The sequence below is a fragment of the Neoarius graeffei genome, chromosome 14 (assembly GCF_027579695.1).
Source record: "Neoarius graeffei isolate fNeoGra1 chromosome 14, fNeoGra1.pri, whole genome shotgun sequence".
Classification (NCBI taxonomy): Eukaryota; Metazoa; Chordata; class Actinopteri; order Siluriformes; family Ariidae; genus Neoarius; species Neoarius graeffei.
Genome location: NC_083582.1, coordinates 1,243,378 through 1,248,377, shown reverse-complemented (window position 1 = coordinate 1,248,377; position 5,000 = coordinate 1,243,378). Strand labels below are relative to the sequence as shown.

Genomic DNA, 5,000 nt, shown 5'->3' with positions numbered 1-5,000 from the left:
AGTGAGTGAGTGTGTGTGTGTGAGAGAGAGAGAGTGTGTGTGTTTTCAATCAATCACACTTTTTGACACGTTTCAAGTGGACGATGTGTTAATGTCATAAAGATCCTGAGTAATGATCCAGATAAACCACAGCGTTGGCTTCTGATTCATTAAAGTTCTCCAGCAGCAGCAGGTTATTATTTTTATTATAATTTGCTTGTGTTCTGGGTTTTTATTAACAGGTTGAACCCTGAAGAAACCCTCTTTCTGTGCTATAGGTTTTTTGTTTTATTTGTTTGTTTGTTTTTGAACCTGCCTCCTTACAGCACCCCCTGGTGGCTCAGGGCCCCAAAGTGACGGTTTACGGCCCTTATGGCTCCAAACTTGGCTGGATATTAAATCTGGAGTGTTCTACATCCTCACGCAGATCCTCCATCTGCAGTCTCAGTAACTGTGGACCTGACCGTTAGAGTTTAATATAAACCCTGACTCAGTCATGATGTTCTGCAGAACATCTCTGCTGATGGTGTGTGTGTGTGTGTGTGTGTGTGTGTGTGTTAGTACACTGATGTGACACAAATCCGATGTTCTGCTTCAATGTGACATGGATCTGATCACCATCAGTTCAGGTCTGATGTGAGCTGCTTTGGGATGTGACCGTATCCAGGGGAAGGACGAGGAAGCCGGTGATTTCTGAGATATTTGAAGAATTGACTCGGCAGAATGGAGCAGTGAAGTGAATCCGTGAGAAAGCGATGGGCTCGTGTGGTGTGTTTCACAGAACAAGTTTGTTCACATTAAGGCAGGGCTCGACATTAACGGTCGTCCGCTTGTCCGGGACAAGCAATCCTTTATGTCGGACAAGTTCATCGTCTCAGTTACTTGTCCAATCGGACAAGTGCCAAAATACGCCAATATTCGGGTTACATTTCAAATTTATCAGTTTATTCACATGATTTCCGAAGCATCTCACTCAACATGTTGTTTTGATGAATCGCCAGATGTTTCTCTTCAGAAACAGCGATGTGCGCATGCGCAATATTCCGCTTGTGAAACCGGCCAATACTGCTTCGTGTATTTGAGCCGAAAAGTAAACGGTCATTTATCAGACCCTCCAGGATTTCGCGATGTTGCGATTTACAACATCAACACAAATTCTACCAATCCCCGCGAATTCAGGGCGGTGTTGCAATTATATCCAATCACTGCAACGTTCCCGCAAATTTGACCAATCGTTGGCGTCGTCTTGAGGTGACGTCGACAAACTACCTTCTGCCTTACTTCCGTGTATACGTTCAAGAGAAGCAGCATGTGCGAGTCAGTGTTTCTGTAGACTTAAATTCTGTTACTGAAAGTGTGTTATGTTTACAGTGAAGGACTGTGCGCACTTTACATTATTTTTTTACTTAATACAAGAAATTAATGGATGCCAACATTTTTGCCAAAATGGTATTTTATTTTCCATTGTTTAGGCAGCTTCAGCATCATACTGTGAGATTCTGTTCAAATTGTTTTTCTTCTATGAAGCCTGAGCCATTTATTTTATTAGTTTATAATTATTGTTTAATTTAGTCTTCAGGAGAGACTGCCTGCACACAGTACTAGTATTAATAGTTTTTTTTTCTTACATGAAAGCTGAGGCATTTATATTATATTTTAAGGTAACTTCATGTTGTGCTGTGAGGTTCTCTGCACTTTAACTTTTGAACCAACAGGTGCATTTGGATAAGTAAAGCCGATTTTTCTGCATTTTTGTAGTCCTGGTAATCTTTTATATTGGTAAAGTTGTTTATAGGACCATTTCTCAGTTTCTTTGTTTTTTTAATCAATAGTTTTTCAGTAATAACTTAATATTTAACATATCACTCAATTTTAATCACAAAAAGAGAAAATCGCAACAATTTCTTGCAACTTTCACTTCCTCCCGCAATGCAATCACAACAAAAACCTAAAAAACACCGCAACTTTCATCGCAACCATTAAATACCATACAGGAGCCACAATGAATAATTAGACAACAACAATTAATCAGTGGAGGATACATATTCAAAGTTAATAATTTAAAAATGAAAATATACTGTATAATTTTAATTTTCTGGTTTTCAATCTCTCAAATTAATGATTGGAGTCCAATTTTTTTCTGCAGTGAATAGATTGTGTTAAAGTAATTCTGGTGAAATTAGTTTATTACAAATAGTTTTTGTGGTTTTTTTTTTTTTTCTCAAATTTTTCTTCGGACAAGCCGACTTCACATTCGGACAAGTAAATTTCCTTTCAACTTGCCCGACAGGACAAGTGGTTTCAAAAGTTAATGTAGAGCCCTGTAAGGCCGGATATTTCAGGTTCACTGATTAGTTCTGAAGGTCAGGACAGACCGGGGCCGACCCGAGCAGAACATCAGGACTGTGGCGTGAACGTGTTTATACTGTGAACGTAGCCAGAGTGACTTTATATTTTGAGCTATAAAAAGTATTTTCTGGATTAGTCTGACAGGAATACGATGAGTCTCTGTGTGAGAATGAGATCACGGTGTATTCAGACCAGTGGAGGTTAAAAACCCAGCTGATGTCGGCGATTATAGAACATTACAGTCATTATAGTGTTGGAATATTCTGAGGAAAAACACTGAGAATTTCAGAGATTAAAGTCATAAATTTATGAGAAAACAACTCAGATATTCCCCAAGATTCTGAACTTGAATATTTGTGAGAAAAAATTCAGAAATTCTGAGACTAAAAAGTGAGAAATTTGTAAGAGATAACGCTTGTGCTTCCTGGCTGCAGTGCATTCTGGGAAACTTTTTTTAAAATAATATTTTTAACACTTTAACACTTTTTTTTTATTTTTTATTGCCAGGTATGTGGACACACACTAGGAATTTGACTCCGGTTTCACTGAGCTCTCATAGTACAAAACAGATAAAAAGCATATACACAAAAGCAAACAAAAAAAAAAAAAAAAAGGTGCAATAGGTGCATAGTGCAAACTAACCCAGGTAAGTCAAGTATGAAATAGATAAATATAAAGTATACAGTGAGCACAGAATGACGGTATGAGTGTGCAGATATTTTGCAAGTGATATTACTGATTATGAATCTGGATTTTAGCTGTTCATCACAGAGACAGCCTGAGGGAAGAAACTGTTCTTGTGTCTGGTTGTTTTAGCATACAGTGATCTATATCGCCTCCCTGAGGGGAGAAGATTAAACAGATTGTGACCAGGGTGTGATGGGTCCGCAGAGATGTTACCTGCCCGTTTCCTGACTCTGGACAGGTACAGGTCTTGGATGGAGGGCAGGTTGACACCAATAATTTTCTCTGCAGACCTTATTGTCCGTTGCAGTCTGTTCTTCTCCTGTTTGGTGACCGATCCAAACCAAACAGTGATGGAAGAGCAAAGAACAGACTGAATGATGGCAGAGTAGAATTGTCAGCAGCTCCTTAGGCAGGTTGAGCTTCCTGAGCTGGTGCAGAAAGTACAACCTCTGCTGAGCCTTTTTGATGACAGTGACTGTGTTGGTCTCCCACTTCAAGTCCCGAGAGATTGTGGAACCCAGAAACCTGAAGCTTTCAACAGCAGTCACAGTGTTGATGGTGATGGGCAGCAGAGTGGGGGGCCTCCTCCTAAAGTCTACTGTCATCTCCACAGATTTGAGCGTGTTCAGCTCCAGATTGTTCTGACCGCACCACCAGACCAGCCGTTCAACCTCCCGTCTGTATGCAGACTCGTCGCCGTCCCGGATGAGGCCGATGACCATTGTATCGTCTGCAAATTTCAGGAGTTTAACAGACGGGTCTCTTGAGGTGCAGTCGTTGGTATAAAGGGAGAAGAGCAGTGGGGAGAGCACACACTCTTGGGGGGCACCAGTGCTGATAGTCCGAGTGCTGGATATGATGCTCCCCATCCTCACCTGCTGCTTCCTGTCAGTCAGGAAGTTTGTAATCCACTGACAGGTGGAGGAGGGCACAGTGAGCTGGGTGAGCTTGGTGTGGAGGATGTCTGGAACAATGGTGTTGAATGCCGAACTGAAGTCAACAAACAGAATCCTGGGGTACGTCCCTGCAGAGTCGAGGTGTTGCAGGATGTAGTGCAGTCCCATATTTATTGCATCATCCGCTGACCTGTTTTCCCAGTAGGCAAACTGCAGGGGGTCCAGCAGGGGGTCTGTGATGTCCTTCAGGTATGACAACACCAGTCTCTCGAAGGACTTCATGACTACAGATGTGAGGGTTACAGGCCTGTAGTCATTCAGTCATGTGATATTGGTTTTCTTAGGAACCGGGATTATTGTGGAGCATTTGAAGCATGAGGGGACGTCACACAGCTCCAGGGATCTTTCATTGATCTGGAAAGTTTTCCAGAGCTACTTGTTGGAGGAGCAGCAGCTCTCTATGGATTACGCCAAGGATGCCGGGGGAAGCGAGCCGGTGCGCTCGTCAGACTGAGGCAGTGGGGGTTTCGCACTGCGCTCCCATCTATTCACCTGGCTAACATCCGCTCTCTGGCCAATAAGATGGACGAACTGCTGCTCCTCAACACAATCAACACGGATTTTAACAGATCTGCTGCAGATTCATTTTCTTTAGCTTTCTCTTGTTCTTATAATTATGTACTTTACAGTACTGTATCTCATCTCATTATCTGTAGCCGCTTTATCCTGTTCTACAGGGTCTCAGGCGAGCTGGAGCCTATCCCAGCTGACTACGGGCGAAAGGCGGGGTTCACCCTGGACAAGTCGCCAGGTCATCACAGGGCTGACACATAGACACAGACAACCATTCACACTCACATTCACACCTACGCTCAATTTAGAGTCACCAGTTAACCTAACCTGCATGTCTTTGGACTGTGGGGGAAACCGGAGCACCCGGAGGAAACCCACGCAGACACGGGGAGAACATGCAAACTCTGCACAGAAAGGCCCTCGCCGGCCACGGGGCTCGAACCCAGGACCTTCTTGCTGTGAGGTGACAGCGCTAACCACTACACCACCGTGCCGCCCTTCAGTACTGTATATAAA

At 43.0% G+C, this 5,000-nt stretch overlaps 1 protein-coding gene across 1 annotated transcript in view; it reads right to left on the bottom strand.

Moving 5' to 3' along the window:
- Positions 1-5,000, bottom strand: part of rpl38 (ribosomal protein L38) — a 364,540-nt gene that overhangs the window by 155,656 nt on the left and 203,884 nt on the right. The gene's annotated exons all lie outside the window — the stretch shown is intronic.